Genomic DNA, 17,097 nt, shown 5'->3' on the forward strand with positions numbered 1-17,097 from the left:
TCTCTAAGGATTGTTGCAAAAATGACTTTTATTTTTCTTAAAACCCATAGATGAGTGAGACTATTTTGCGTCTCTCTCTCTCCCTCTGACTTATTTCACTCAGCACGATAGACTCCATGTACATCCATGTATAGGAAAATTTCATGACTTCATCTCTCATGACGGCTGCATAATATTCCATTGTGTATACGTACCACAATTTCTTTAGCCATTCGTCTGGTGAAGGGCATCTTGGTTGTTTCCAGAGCCTGGCTATTGTGAATAGTGCTGCAATAAATTTAGGTGTGAGGAAGGGGTTTTTGTATTGTATTCTTCTGTTCCTAGGGTGTGGAATAGCTGGGTCGAATGGGAGCTCAATTTCCAGATTTTGGAGGAATCTCCATATCGCTTTCCATAGAGGTTGGACTAGAAGGCATTCCCACCAGCAGTGGATAAGAGTTCCTTTCTCTCCACATCCCTGCCAGCACTGATTGTTCTCATTCTTTGTGATGTATGCTAATCTCTGTGGTGTGAGATGGTATCTCATCGTTGTTTTGATTTGCATCTCCCTGATGATTAGTGATGAGGAGCATTTTTTCATATGCCTTTGGCCATTTGTATTTCTTTTTTATCAAAGCGTCTGTTCATTTCTTCTCTCCATTTTTTGATGGGATTAGATGTTTTTTTCTTGTAAAGTTCTGTCAGTGCCCAGTATATTTTGGATATTAGCCCCTTATCTGATGGGTATTGGGTGAATAGTTTCTACCACATGGTAGGTGGCTCTTGTATCCTGGGCACTATTTCTTTTGAGGTGCAGAAGCTTCTCAGCATCTCACCTTCCAGCTGTCCTCAGCTGCTGTCACCCTGCTGGCGAGGCCATCCAATGAGGTTTTCAGTTGAGCTACCGTATTTTTCAGATCTGCTGTTTCAGTTTGGAGTTTTCTGATTTCTGTCTTTGTGTTCTGTTCAGATCGATCTATGCTTTCTTTGAGTTCTACAAACATGTTCCTTATTTCTATTCTAAACTCCTTATCCGAGAGTTTAATCAGATGGTTGTAATTTTTTAGGTCATCCGCGCTATTGTCTTCATTCTCTGTGCATGGTGTTTGCTTGCGAGGTTTCCCCATTGTCACGCTTGTAGTGTGCTTTTTTTCTGCGTGTTGCAGTGGGGTTCATTAGTTAGAAAGAATGTGAAGCGGAGCTTTTGAAGCCTCTGGTAGAGCTCCCAGCCTGATGTCACAAACAGGGGACTTGCCTTTCTGCAGAATACTGCGGATAGCCGGTTTTCATGGTCCGACAGAGTTCCTCGACGTTCCGGCCCTTGGATGAGCCTCTGGGAGAGCTATTTTGGCCCACTCCCAAGAGTTTCAGGAGACAGGACAGTGGAAAAACACACACAGGCAACACTTACAGTTTCTCACAGTCGGGAAGCACTGGCCATTTATTTAGTTTTTAATTAATTTTTTTTTTTTAATTTTTGGGTCACACCTGGCAGTGCTCAGGGCTTACTCCTGGCTCTGCACTTCGGGATCTCTCTTGTCTGATCATGCTAGGATGGGACAAAATTTATTTATGTGCAATTCAAGCACCCTGCATGTTGTACTACATCCTACGGTCACTCTAAGAGCCATGACTCATGTCCTAGAGGTGTGAGTGGACATTTAAAGGGGCCATAGAGCACTTAAGAGTAGGAACTGGGGGTGGAGCAAATCTCTTTCTTCCACATAAGTGTTACAGGAGGATGAGAACCCCTCAAAATGCAATCAGCTGGGATCCTTTGGCCAAGTTACTTAGTCACTCTGAGCTCATGTCTGTATTGATAAAGAGGATAACAAAGATCTTGCAGTCATCATGTCTTGCCACTGACTATCATCAACCCACTCCTTCTGATTACACAATTACACAGCCTTGCGCCTTCCCCCCAGGCGGTGTTATCTCCTCCCCATTCGGAGTCCCTTAGTCTGGGGGACACTATGTCTCACTCCCACCTCCCTGAGAGGTGGGGTATATGGCCACGGCTGCAGTGAATCAAAGCAATGAGATGCTACAAGGCTTTCTGCGAGGATTTTTGTGAGGGAAGATGACTCATTCATGGAGACCTGGCAGTCTTTTTGCTACCCCGAGGGAATAAGCAGTCTGAGAATGAAGCCACAAGGAGAAAGAGAAGCTGAGAGAAGGCAGAGACACTGCGATGACTGTCTGCTGTCCAACAACAAGCTGTGGACAAAGCCAACGCTAGTATTTTTTGTATGCAAAACCATAAATTCACTTTCCCGCCCAAGCCAATTTGTGTTGAGTTTTTGACTGCTTGCCAAAGAAAGCATTTAAAAGAGGTACAAATACCCATCTGACAATGTTCTGAGAAGTAAATTTAAAAACATCAATAAACTCTCACCAAGTCCAGCAGAGAGTGGGGTTAGGCATCCGCGCTCTGGTTCTGGGGGGGGGCAGTTCCCTGGAGTAAAGTACTACCACTTGGTTGGTCACTTGGAAGCCTCAGAGTTGATCCAAGTTCCTCAGGTTGTTACTTGCAATACTGCATTATGGTTTGTGCTTGGTCACATTATCTCCAGCATTCAGTAAGGTTGCTGGAGGGTTGGAGATTTTTTTTTAAACTAATTGTGAGGTTCTCTTATAGGAGATTTAGGATATGGGACGTCCTTTGTGGGTCTAGGGGTTTGAAACTATGCACACTAACTCTCTGATACACCTCCCTTCAAAAGGTGAAGGTGGTTAGCATGGCAGAGCATGTGGGAGACGTTGGATTTGTTCTCTGCCCCTCAGCACCATTGGAATATCGCCTCACAACAATAGCTCAGAAACTAAAATGAAAAGCAGAACATGGCAGAAGGGAAGATGTATGACTCCGAGTCTGACACACACACACACACACACACACACACACACACACACACACACACACACACACACACGATGAGTTTCTGCTTAATGCTCACTTTCCTGACTGGTTCAAGCTGGAGGAGTCAGATGAGAGAGAGAGGAGAGGAGAAAAGAGGAGGACACGGGAGGGGAGAGAAGGGAAAGAGAAGGAAGAGGAGGAGAGAGAAAAGAAGAAGGAAGGAGAAGGGAGGGGAGGGAAAGGGAAGAGAGGAGAGGGGAAGGGAGAGAAGAGAAGAGTGAAGGGAGGGAAGGAGGGTGAGGGAAGAAACAAGAGGGGAGGAGACAAGTGAAGAGACATCCACTCAAGTTCTCACCTCGTTTCTGGCAAGGAAATATAACCAACACCCCGACAGACTTATGCAGTGTGGCCCTCCTAATCACCTCTCCCTAATGAGGACTGTGGCTTGATACCGGAACTAGCTCCAAAGGAACCCCACTGCAAGAACTCTACCCAAGACCGCCCTGCCTGGACCCTACACCTCACAAGGAAATCTCAAAAAACAAGAGGGAACCCTATTCTTTCATCATAAGTATAGACCTATATAACACTACCTCTTATCCTGTTTCTCCCCAAATTTAAAGTGATCTCCTGTATCACTTTCTCCCCTTTTTCTTTTTCTTTTTCTTTTTTTTATTCTTGTTAGTTTCTTTTTCTTTTTCTTTTTTTATTCTTGTTAGTTTCTTTTTGTTTGTTTGTTTTGTCTTGTTTTGGTTTTTTTGATTTGATTTGATTTGATTTTGCTTCTTTTGGGTCACTCCTGGCGGTGCTCGGAGGATGCTCCTGGCTCTATGCTTGGAGAACTTCCCTGGTGGGCACGGGGGACCATATGGGATGCCGGGTTCTGAACCACCGTCTTTCTACAGGAAGGACAGATGCCTGATATCCATGCTGTTTCTCCTGGCCCAACTTTATCCCTTTAATTACATCTTTTATTTAATCTTTTTTTTTTATAATTTTTTTATTTTGAATTATGAGAACAAAAGATGCAAAGAAAGAGGATAAGGTAAAGTTACAGTGGAAGGACAATCACCCATAACATAATTATCAGAAGAAGTCCCCTTGCTGATATCTTAACTTTGAACTTTCAGCCAAAGAAAGTTAAGATAAATAAAACAGAATCCATGTACAATTACTTTGTCCCTCAAGTTCCCAGATTGTAGCACATTATAATATTTCTTAACAGCACACAAGGCAATCTAAAGCCATCAAACTTACATAACTCCTTAAACATTAGAGGCATAGTATTTTTTACATTTCCATGTACATGCATATTAGCTTAAGTTAACCTCAAATTTTAAGTGGGTGCGTTTTAAGGATTAGAGTCAAAGGAGCACAGTAAAAACGGTGTTAGAGTGGCAATTGTTGTTTGCATAGGCCCACCAAAATATGAGAGGCATGGAAAGGAATAACCTTGGCCTAAATACAAAGAGATCCTACCCCTGAAGTTTCCTGGCATAAGACCAGTTCTAGGCCTCAGGCAAGTTATCGTTCGATCCAAGACATTGTCCGTAGTGCCAACACACTTATCACACAGTCTCTGTTGTTGGTATCATGTTTCTGTATTAAAGATTCTGGAATCTGCATGTCCTACATTGAAGTCATGATGTGGAGTGCCTTCTCGTTTTACCTCACCATGAAAGGGCAATGCAGGAAGCCCTGTCCTGTAAGCAGGTTGTTGTTGTTAAGTCTTCTCAGTGTTAAGGGAAGTCTCTTTTGAGCAGGACGATGTCTGAGCAGTGGTAGGGTCTTCCGTGGTAGAGGATTGCTTCCAGGTGATGTTATAGACAAACTTCACCATTAAGGGGCAATACAGCAAGCCCTGTCCAGTAAGCCGGTCATTGTTCTTGTTGTCTTCTCAGTGTTTAGGGGTGTCTCTTTTGAGTAGATCGATGTCAGAGCAGCTTACGGTCTTCCCTGGTACAGGAATGCCTCCGGGTGATGTTATATACAACCTTGGATGTTTTGTAAATGTCTTCTGTAGATCAAGGGGTAAATGGAGAATGCCCATTCTTCTGAGGCCTGTGCCAGGTCTGTATGTCAATGTTCAGGGTGTAAGGTCTCATTGCACTACAAGATTTGTGTGTTCCCATTTCTATTAGATAAGAACTTATTTGTATGTATAGTATTTTCCCATGTTAGTGTGCCTACGCAAACAAGATATAAAGCCACATGGTGCTATCGGGTATATGGGGGCATAAGAACATTTCCAACAAGACCCATGACTTGGTTCAAACATAAGTATTAAACTGAGGGATTCTTTCACACCAAATTCCATATTGAGCAGTTCACAAAGAGAAGATAAAAAACATGGGAGAGGGGGGAATTCATCACTGTATAAGAAAGTATTCAGCAAAAGTTATAGCCGTCAAAGAAAACGCCCATAAAATGTTGAAAAGATATGTGTCCTTTTTATGCCTTTTAAAATAGTTGGGTGGGTGTTAACTCCAGGGCACCACTTTGGTCTGTGACTTAGGACTCAACAATACATAAGTTAGAAAGGGTAAAAAAGGAGTAATGATGATAAAGTTAAAGAAGTTAAAGAGAAATATGAACTTATGAAGGGGTATGCAAAAGGGCAGAGTACAAAATGGACATTCTGCATACATAAAAACATAATTCAATGACAGTGAGTACTATTAATGTTTCTTGTGAGAGTACTATTAATGTTTCTTGTGCGCCCTCGCGCGATTTTGAAAATATAGACTGGACAGAGATTACCAGTGCCAGCCAAACCTCCTCCTGCTAGACTCCCGGCTCCCAGGAAGGAGAGATCCTTCAAGAAGCTGGGAGACCAGAAGTTCAGAGCCCCACCCAGACCCTCCCTAAGGAGCTGCATGGATGATGGGGGAAGGCCTAGGGTACCTTCAAGCTCCACCAAGGGACCCAACTCACCGGCTTGCCCAGGCATGTGGCCCGGAGAAGCCCTGGAGATCTGGAGCAAGGCGGTAGAGGGGTGCTGGGGTTACCCAAGTCCCGCACCCCCACTAGGCCTGGTCAAGCAGGCCTCCGGCATGGCGGGGGCCTGCCAAACCTCCTCCTGCTAGACCTAATCTTTTTTTTTTTTAAAGAAAATTTTTTTCCTTTAGATATGTGTGAGCATATATATTCTTAGTTTTTGTCGGGAGTCTGGTTTCTTTTCTCTCTACCCCCCAAATCCACCAGCAATATAATGTAGCACCACTTCCTCCTGCAAAGACATATTAAACAAAAGGGAAATTGTACGTATAAAAACAAGCTCTTATCTACTAGGGATAAGAACTCATACTTGTTTACAACACAAGGGACATCTCCCACCCTGAATGTATGTCATGTGGAAACAACTTAGGCTCCAGGGAACTAGACACTGACCGTTCAGCCTTAACTCCTGGATCCCAGACATAGATACAACAGAGTTCTCCACAACAGCTCCAGGAACCAAATACCCTCCAGGGCATTTACAATGCTGTTCTGACACCATCATGAGCCAATTCTAAATTGATAACCTGACAATGAGGAAATGGGAACAACTTGATCTAAGAGCAAGTTGTCCTTCCTCATTAGTTATTGATAAGACAAAATCAGAAAACATATCACCCTTTGATCTTTGCAAAAGCCAAGATGGCTATATACAGAAGACTGGTTGTTGCAACCAAGACTGGACAGTACGTATCCAGGGACCAATAACAACAACAACAGCAACAAAAATCTCTAGCCTAGCTTTTGGTATATGATCTGTTCAACAAACAAGAGCTCCAATTCCAGAAGTCTGACTGAGACAACCGCAACTGAACGGGTCTTCCAGAAACATAACGAAAGACTTTATCCCAGGTTCCATTCTAGGAGCAACATAATGACCAAGAACAGCAACTATAGAAGATGGATTAAAATGACACTGAAGAAACATAACTACTAGAACCACAAAGAAAGACTTCATAAACTCCATTCCCTGAGCTGCACAGCCACCAAGATCTCTAGAAACAGAGGTCTGATTTTACCATCCAAGACAAAGCAGAAGTCTTCCACACACCACGAAAGCAGCAATGGGAGAGTAAATGATCATGCAAGGAGTCTAGATTTAATCCCATGACAGTATACTTCAGGGGTGGAGAAACCCGGTATCTTCTAGGTCATGGGAATTCCCTCTACAATATCCCCAATAGTTACTGTGCTATGCAGAGGGATAAAGAAAAGGAGAAAATGGGCCCGGAGAGATAGCACAGCGACGTTTGCCTTGCAAGCAGCTGATCCAAGACCAAGGTGGTTGGTTCGAATCCCGGTGTCCCATATGGTCCCCCGTGCCTGCCAGGAGCTATTTCTGAGCAAACAGCCAGGAGTAACCCCTGAGCACTGCCGGGTGTGGCCCAAAAACCAAAAAAAGGAGAAAAAAAAAAGCACATAACAATAATTTTTCCACATGTTTATTTATCGATTGATCGATTTTTTTGACATCTTAATTTTGGTGTGGAGACTACGGTTGATGTGTCCAATATTATTTTATTTTATTTTGTCTTGTCTTTCTCTTTCTTTTTGCACTTGAGCATGATTTGATTTCAGAACCGAGACTATTGTGTGGTGCCTGTATTTATTGCAGTAGTGCTCACTGGTTATTTAATTTGATATTTCTTTCTGTATTGTTGTGGTGTTTCAATTACCTTTTCACATCCTCTCTCAAACTGAGGTTGGAAGCCTCTAGAGGGACTTCACCCATTTTCAGCGTATTTGACTTTTGACTTCTTTTTTTTCCCCTCTCATTTTGTACCCCAATCCATTGCTTTTTCTTCCTTCAAACAAAACTACATACCTCGATTTATCTAGGATTTATCTATACCTCTTAAATAGAGGGGGAAACAAGGGAGGGTTCCAGGACCAAACAGATATGTGATCACTAATAGTAAGCCAGACAAAGAGGAGTCCTCCTACTCTAGCAGCCTGGGAGGTGATGGTCGGGTATATGGGTTGTAGAAAGGGAACTGGAATGAGGGGAGGACATAGTTGGTGATGGGTATTCTCCTGATTCAATGTTAATATGTACCTAAAATACTACTGTGAAAGATATGTAAGCCATTATGGAAAAAAAATGTGTTTTTAATCAGAAACTTTTTTGACTTACATGTATTATTATTATATCAATTATATTATATGTTATGTCACTATTTATGTTATGTTAGTTTACCTCATTATGTTAATCAATTTTGTCTCGAATAAATTCTTACAACAAAAAAAGAGCAGAAATAAAAAAAAAAAGAGGGAAGGGGAGGGAAAGGGAAACAAAAGGAGAGGGAAGGGGAGAGGGAGGAGAGACTTAAGATGCCACAGTAGTCTGAATTTCACTAAACTGGGTGGGAAGACCATGTGACTGAGCCCACCTACTGGAGATAAAGGGAGCTAGGACCTGGAAATGGGTTGAATGCTGTGTTAGTTTCTGGCCTGCTAGACCTTCCCAACTATGTGTGGATTATTTTCTGCATTGAAATTGCTACCAGACCTGTGTCTCTTGTCCTACCTGGACAGAGGGCATGGGAACCCCTTTCCCTCTCCGGGGATTGTGGGACACACAACCCATCATTTCACACATAAGAAACCAAATCATCTCATTTCACTTTAAATTTGTGAGGAAGGAGTTTCTGAGCACAGCAAACTATATCAACTCACAGGATGAAGAGAAGAGCCCTCAATTATATTTACTGTCCCTGCACCTTCAAACCACCCACGGGGATCGAAAAATTAAAAAAAAAGTACCCAGATATATATAAAAAAAACAAAACAGGTGTTTTTATAAACACCTTCAAAGAAAGTTTTTTTCTCGCTGACAACTGGGGAATCTCACTTACACAGAAAATAGCTCCTTGGTAAAACTATAACTTAACTAGTTGTAAATTATTGAAGCACATATGACTTTGTTTTTGAATTGCCATGGTTAAAAACCTATTGTGGTGTTTCACATTTTTACCCCTAGGACTAGAGGGATAGTGCAGGAGCTAAGACATTTTCCATGCATGTGGCCCACCCTAGTTTGAATCCCCCCCAAACAAAATTTCTCCTCCTTTGATACTATTATTATTATATTATTCCTCCTTTGATAAACAGAAGGAATTTGTGATCAAAGTAATCAATGGTTCACTTCCCTCAGTTAAAATCTGGGTTTAATTTTGTTTATCTCCAAATAAGTTTTCTCATACAGTATTATCACATCATAAATTTTCAGATCCAATTGTTCTTAATTTCTATCCATTGTCAAGAATGAAGATCAGGAAGAGTCAAGATCTGGACTTGAACCTTCATCCACCTCCTTCCAGATCCCAAACTCTCCCCAGTTTTAGAACGGGGACAACCTTCCCATTGGGCCCCAGAAAAGTTCTGAACTAGTTATAGCTTATAGGAGAGCTGACTGATGGTATTGTTCGGATGACAGAAGGCAATTACAGAATAAACTGGGGTCCTGGTAGCCTGAGCTGGGATTGGAGATGTGGATGTGGTTGGCCAAAGCCAAGAGGACCCCACACACACCACAGGGGTATTATAGCTGAATGTAAGTATTCAACTCTAATTTCTGCTCTTGGATTTCTACCACATCTTTTCCACAGCAGAAGGACCCATTTCTCGGGGGGACACTATAGCTAGGAATAAAGCAATGAATGAGCAATTGATTTCTGGTGCTCTAGGCAAATATTTGTGGGTGACTTTCCAAACACGTCTCCAAGAGCTTTGGGTACTGCCAGGAGCCATCTCAAGAACATACATCCAGGGGCCGGGCGGTGGCGCTGGAGGTAAGGTGCCTGCCTTGCCTGCGCTAGCCTAGGACGGACCTCGGTTCGATCCCCCGGCGTCCCATATGGTCCCCCAAGAAGCCAGGAGCAACTTCTGAGCGCATAGCCAGGAGTAACCCCTGAGCGTCACAGGGTGTGGCCCAAAAACCAAAAAAAAAAAAAAAAAAAAAAAAGAACATACATCCAGGTTGCTGCTGCTTCCTAGGACCACTGTTCTAATAAGCCACCTGTACTCACACCTTCAGTTCAGGCTGCAGAAATGGCGGGTAAGTCTTAGGAAAAAGAATGATCCAATTAAAAACTCAAAACTTTGGGGCTGGAGAGATAGCATGGAGGTAAGGCGTTTGCCTTTCATGCAAGAGGTCATCGGTTCGAATCCCAGCGTCCCATACGGTCCCCCGTGCCTGCCAGGAGCAATTTCTGAGCATGGAGCCAGGAGTAACCCCTGAGCACTGCCGGGTGTGACCCAAAAACCAAAAAAAAAAAAAAAAAAAAAACTCAAAACTTTGAGGGGTTCCTCGCAAGGGGGTAGGGAATCAAGAAGTCCACATGATCCAACTGAGGCTGAGTATAAGTGATTCTGAAGAGAAGATGGGAAGAAGGCACCTGGTAATAGGAGACCATGAACTATAAGAAATGAACCTCCATAAAGAAAGACCTTGGGGTTTGACAACTAACATGTCTGAGCCTGTAGTTGGTCTCATGACAGTATGCTTCAAGGGTAAAGACACCTTGTATCTCTTAGGCCAAGGGAATCTTCTTTCTAATTTCCCCAATGTTTACTGAACTTATGCAAAAACAACCAAACAAAAAGCCCACCAGAAAACCTTGCAGTATGCCCCCAATTTCTTTTTTTTCCTTTTTTCTTCTTCCTTTTTTTGTTTTTTTTTCTTTTTTTTTTTTTTTTTTTGGGAGGGGGAGGCATACCCGGCAGCTCTCAGTGGTTACTCCTGCCCAAAAATCACCCCAGCAGGCTCCAGGGACCATATGGGATGCCGGGGATCAAACCCGGGTCCATCCAGGGTTGGCTGTGTACAAGGCAAATGCCCTACAGCTGTGCTATTGCTCCTGCCCTTTTCTTTGGTCTTTTAATTTTAGTTATATTTATATCTTCTAGATAGAGGCTCCTGCCTTTTTTTAAAGTAGAACCATAGAATATGAATCATCTCATTCTGCCTCATATTTCTATGTCTTCCTACAAATTGAAACATCAAAAGTGGATGGGACCCAGGGACCAAGTGGTCTCAGGAGCACTGAGTGAAAATAAAGACTGGTTAGACCTAAATACCCAGACCAAAGTCAATGACAATAGAATCAAGAGATCCTGGGGCTGGAGCAGTGGTGCAGGGTGTAAGGCGTGTGCCTTGTGCATGCTAGCTTAGGACAGACCACGGTTTGATCCCCCCAAATCCCATATGGTCCCCTAAGCCAGGAGTGATTTTTTTAAAATATGGAATGCTTCACGAATTTGTGTGTCATCCTTGCACAGAGGCCATACTAACCTTCTCTGTATTGTTCCAATTTTAGTATATGTGCTGCCAAAGTGAGCACCAGGAGTGATTTCTGAGTGCATAGCCAGGAGTAACCCCTGAGCGTCACTGGGTGTGGCCCAAAAACCAAAACCAAAACCAAAACCAAAAAACAAAAAAAGAATCAAGAGACTCAATCCAACAACTATACACAAAAGGGACCTGTTACACTAGCAGTCCAGAGGGCTATGACTGGAGGTCTGGGAGGCATGCTGGGAGCTGTGACAGAGAGAAGTCAACACTGGTGGTGGGAATGGCCCTATTTCACTGTCACAATAGGCCTAAAACACAACTGTGAAAGACTTGGAATTCACACTGGTCTCAATAAAAGTGAAAAATGAAAAAGAAAAAAGAAATGGACATGCCTGAGTTGTGGCTCTGCAAAAACCAAAGTTCCTCTAGTTTGACTTCCAATTTTTCTCTAGTTTTATTTCCAAACTACTTCCATCCCACATTCCTACCTTACCCCAGACCTCCAGTCTGGTCTTAGGGAGATTCCTGGGCATTTCTTTCCATCTTCTGCTGTCTCCATCCTTAAAGCCCCAGGAGGAAGAGAATGAATGAGTTTAGGGAAGAAGCTGCCCTGGGGGACATGATCCTGCTTGAACATGCCTTCCTTTCTGAGAAATAAGCCCATGCTAGAAAGCGGGGTAGATCTTGGCCTTAAAAGAGCCTCCAGATCAATATGCACACTCATTCCTCTTGCTCCCCAATTAGTTCACGAGGCACAGCAAAATTAAATGGCTACTGTATACTTCCAGCCAAGTAAAAGAAATCTCATTTCCTAATGCCAAAACTAATACTGCACACTGGGACAGGCCAGGAAGCTGATGCGGCAAGCCCTTCAAGAACACATACAGTAACCCTGGGCTGGGAAAGAGAGTGGAGGGGCTCTGCTCAGCCCACCCCAAACATTCAGAGTAGCTGGAAAAAAAAAAGAAAAAAACAAAGAAGAAGAAAGAACTATTATTCTGAAGCTAGATCTGGTGTTCTTAAACAAAAACCAAAAAGTCCACATGCTAGTTGGTTTTGTGACTTTCAACAGACCCTCTCAGTCCTTTTTCATGAGCTTGTACATACAGATGTGCAACCTTGGGGGAGAGGGGCCTCTGACAACTTTCAGATTTAGAGCCATACTCCTTCAACCAGTTAATGGCTATCATCAGGGACCAGTGTGGATCTGTTAGGATGATATTTCTGGTCCCAATTTAAAAACTTGTACTTTTTTAGCCTCTATTTTTTTTTATTAAGTTCAGCTTTTATGAATTGCTTTTTTCCTGAAAACCTCCCACAGTGCCTCAAGAAATTCTTCCACGGCCCCCAATATTATTCCATGCCATGGTTATGAATGATTTCATGAAGAATTCTTTTTATTTATTTATTGGCTTGTGGGCCACACTCGGTGGTACTCAAGGGCTACTCCTGGCTCTACACTGAGAAATTGCTCCTAGCAGCTTCAGGGGACCATACGGGATGCCGGGGATCATACCTGGGTTCGTTCCAGGTAGGCCACATCAAGGAAAACACCCTAATGCTGTGCTATCACTCCAGCCTTTCCTGAAGAATTCTCTATAGAACTAGTTTCCCGATGGACTGTAAACAGAGTGAGGGCAAAGTCTATGTTTGATTTACTAACATGCGTCAAACATATAAATTATATCCGGTCAATCGGTTAACATATAAATTAGTTGCATTCATTCATGTTTGAAACAGTTTCCACCCTTGAGATGTCTATTGCGTGTCTTGAGACACAATTGCAGCCACTTTGGGTTTGTAAACTTAGTTATTGCAGGAGAATTCATACTTTAGGCCTGGAGGAGAGAGGCCAGTTATTACGTTACAAGACCTTCATCGAAGTCACACAAACAAGGGGTTCTGTACTATCCCCCAGTCTTGTGTTAGTAGAACTTGCTTTTGGTTTCTTTACTGCTTCTGGTATAAAATGTTTTGAATACCAGTGATTTGGAGTAAAATAAAATAAAAATGAGGACCGCTGTCTCTACAACTCAAAAATCCCTCCACTGTACTCTGTACGACAGGGTATGGGAAGATGTCAGAGGATTCTTGGGGCCATGCCGCATTATCAGTAATCCAATAACCTATCATTTCCAGGGATGCCTACCATAGCTTTGGACCCTTTTGCCTTTGGAGTTCATCTCCTCTTTAAAAGGCAATCAGCAGGCAAAACCAAGGAGTGCTCTTTCCACATTCCCAGCCCCACGTAAGGGCAAAGCTTTTACGTGAGAACTGCACTTTATTTTGAGTTCACTTGGGGACAAATTAATTCCAGGGAGGAAAACCCAAGCATGAAGCGGCTGCCAGCTTTCCAGGATCGAACATGGAGACGCACAGGCTCCGCAAGGGAATGGAGGACATTACAGGGGGAGCCTGGCTAGAAGCAGGTCTGTGTTCCAGTGCCCAGGAGACGGAACAGGGCCTTGTTTAGACAAATTGCAGCCTTCTCTGAACTCATTCATGCTTCTTGCTCATTGCCGCCTGCCCCTCATACCCCCTATGATGATCTAAGAAAGACTGAACTCACAAAGTGCCTGGCACTACAGAAAGTGGTAGCCACATTGCTGTATGGGAAGTCAGCATGGGGCATATGAAACATGCAGAGATGCTTCTTTCTGCAGAGTGACAATTAGCGTCTGTCTTGGTCTTGCTCTTCCAAATGACAGCTGTGACTCTTCAGCTCTCCCTTAGTGGAGTGCTAAGCTTTGGTCTCCTTGTCCGGAAAACTGGGCCCATAACTAGGCATTAATTGTGAGAGTTAAAAGCATGAATAAAGGTTAAGTGCTGAGCAAAGTAGTGCATAAATGAACTCTCCAATATGGGCTGGCTCCCGAGACCTCCACACAGTCTTGTCTTTGCAAACACAAGCAAAAGTCCACCTCTAAGGTCACAGTCTCCACATGAAAGAATAGCAAGGCAAATCTGTTCATGGATACTTAGAAAACTCAAATATAAGTGAGTTGAATCCAGCAGTGTATTGAAAGAACAATACCTAATGATTGGATGAAAGTTGAAGTTTTTTTTTTTTTTTGTAGTGTGGGTGAAGGGCTGGGAATCAAACTGAGGGATTCAAACCTGCAAAGTATACACTCAAGCCACTGAGCCCAGGTAGAAAATGGCAGGGGATGGAGGGAGATTTGGGACATTGGTGGTGGGAATGTTTCACTGGTGAAGGGGGGTGTTTTTTACATGACTGAAACCTAATCACAATCATATTTGTAATCAAGATGTTTAAATAAAGATATTATATATAAAAAAAGAAAATGAATTTGTAAGGTCACACTCTTATTAAGGGCCGGGAAGAAAGCACTTAGGACAGAAGCACATACTTTGCATGTGGGAGGCTGTTACCCAACTCCAAAGCCAAATACTAATCTCACCTGGATGGTGAGACCCTCCCACAACAGGGCGGGGTCTATAGTTGGTAATTCAGAGTGGCCTGTGGGGAGGAGAGAAGGAGAGGAAGCAAGGAGATCAAACATAGGAGGGATGCAGAGAGGCTGCTTAGCTTAGAAGCCATGTGAAAAAAAAACACATGGCAATTAGGGTCTTGTAATAAAGCTGGATTTCTCCTGAACTTCATCTGGCTGCTGTGGATCATCTCTTTGCTGTCAACCTGCACCTACAGACTCGAGGGCCGAAGGGGCTGCAAGGCACCAAGACAAGCCGAAAAAGACCTCACCGTCTATCCATCCTCCGCTAGGGCTAAGTAATTAATAATTAATACAATAGGAGGCCTAGGTGTGACCCCCATTACTGCACAGTTCCCTGAGTACCCCTGGAAGCAATCTTCTGAGCATCTATGTAGAAGTCTCTCCTGAGCACTTACAGTTGTGCCCCCTCCTCAATATAAGGATCACATAAAGAGAATAATAATAGTTTAAAATATCTGTTTTTAAATATTACTCATGGATCAGGGATGTACAGTGATAGAACCTTGCCTTACATCAGTGAGGCCCTGGGTTTGTACACTGGCAACACGTATACAAAATCATTAATGCTCATTTATGAGACAGGGTTGTCATTTCAGACATCCAATTGATTGAAAACTTTGTATTTACTAAATTGGCTTGGATCTAGTTCTAATAGTTATAAAGTGAAGTCATAGTAGATAAGTTTTGCAAAGCTAAGAGAGGCTAATGAAGGATTGTTTGAGAGAAGACTGCAAACATACACAAACCCCAAACACTTCTGAAAGGTCAGATCAGTGGAGACATTTCTGCTCTCATGAACAAAGCCAATTGATGAAAAAAAAGCAGAACCAGTCTTTTTGAGGTCTAGATATTCAGAAGTAACCCTAAAACAAGGATGCAGGACCACCAGATGAATGAAAAGCATGTTCAAATTGGCCAGTGAGGGAGTGAAGGAAGGCGAGAAAGGAGGGGAGGCTAATATGTGCTTTCAGGCTGAGTCCTGCATCCTGCCCTTGGGATGCTAGGCTCTTCTAAACCATTATTAGACAATCACTGACCAGGACATGGGTGGCTCCTCTGGGCATGACCCCTGATAGCTCTCCACAACTACAGGTCAAGAGGTACCAGCAGGCTGAGGTCAGGACCCCTCAAGTGCCATAGATGCTGGGCATTGAAAGAAAAGCTAGCCAAAGAGGGGTAAGTGTTGGTGGAGGGGCAAATAAAACAGAAAAGGACTGACCACTGGGCAACTGGAAAAGGGACTAGAGCAGTAACTCAAATGCCATTTGGCAGATGTGGAAAGGTTGATGTTGCAGGAAGAGAGCAGAGCTGCTTAAATGTGTCCACTCACTGACCCTTTCTGATGGAGACGTTTTGACATGACTCCAGTTATACAGTTATATAAAGTGGGTCTACAAGTCAAATGTTTATTTACTGATGATAAATCATAAAGAAATTTATCTTAAAACAAAATTCTAAACAGTTACAGACCCCACATAGGGCTGTGACCCACAGTTTAAGAAGCAAAGGTCCTGACCATAGTTATCATGCTCTCTTAGCCATACATACTGGCCCATGTCTCTAAATTTGAGAAAGGATTCTAATTTCTCTGGGCTACTAGTGCAAGGGTAGCTCCAGGAAAAAAATCAGAACTCAGTTGAGTGTTAGAAACAGATTCGAGAGAAATAAGTTTAAGTCTCTGAGAATAGCACTGAGAGTTGATTTTTGGTGTCCGCCTATTGACTGGTGGACCTTGGGGTTTGCATTAAGTTACTCAAAGGATTTAGAAGATCTGATATTTATGAAAACTTAAAGGGGATTATATTATATTCGAAGTGAAATATATATGAGGATGAGTCATTAAAATGGCCACTATTTCGCTATCATCTTTAGCTTCCAACAATTCCAACTTATATGGTTCAACATTAACCTCTTAAATTTATGCTTGTAATTTACAAGTTATTCAAAGGTGAGTATCTGTAAAATGGCAATTGTGAAATAAATGAAGGGAATGTTAGATCTAATACTATTGGAAGCGATCGCTTCCATCATAAAGAGCTGATGAGACTGGAGAGGATCTTACAGACAGACTGAAAGCATATTTGACGCAATGTCAGCATTCATCCCTGTTAATGCACTTCCTTAACCATGATTAATAAAATAGAAAGCTCAAGCATCCAGCCAGCATCACTCCTCATTAAAGTCAAGAATGAAAGGGATGTTAAAATTTTTATTGCACTGAGGTAGGAAATAGACTATTAATCCGGAAGGGAGCTGTTTCAATATTAAAATGGAGGAAATAAAAGTCACTATTTGTATGTCATAAGATTTTTAAGAATAGAGCTAGATATAGTAAGACTAAAATTCTAGTATTTAATAAAAAGCCATAGGTAAACCTTTAATTTGAATGCCTTTTTTTTTTGTTGTTGTTGTTGTTTTGGGCCACACCCGGTGACGCTCAGGGGTTACTCCTGGCTATGTGCTCAGAAATCGCTCCTGGCTTGGGAACCATA

General features: G+C 42.6%; 1 protein-coding gene and 1 non-coding gene across 2 annotated transcripts in view; both read right to left on the reverse strand.

The window, feature by feature from the left end:
* Positions 1-17,097, reverse strand: part of ITGA9 (integrin subunit alpha 9) — a 329,022-nt gene that overhangs the window by 80,731 nt on the left and 231,194 nt on the right. The window lies entirely within an intron of this gene.
* LOC125998343 (U6 spliceosomal RNA) lies at positions 11,072-11,178 on the reverse strand. The gene has a single exon (XR_007491933.1). It is a non-coding gene; the product is annotated as a U6 spliceosomal RNA (small nuclear RNA).

The sequence above is a fragment of the Suncus etruscus genome, chromosome 20, assembly GCF_024139225.1.
Source record: "Suncus etruscus isolate mSunEtr1 chromosome 20, mSunEtr1.pri.cur, whole genome shotgun sequence".
NCBI lineage: Eukaryota > Metazoa > Chordata > Mammalia > Eulipotyphla > Soricidae > Suncus > Suncus etruscus.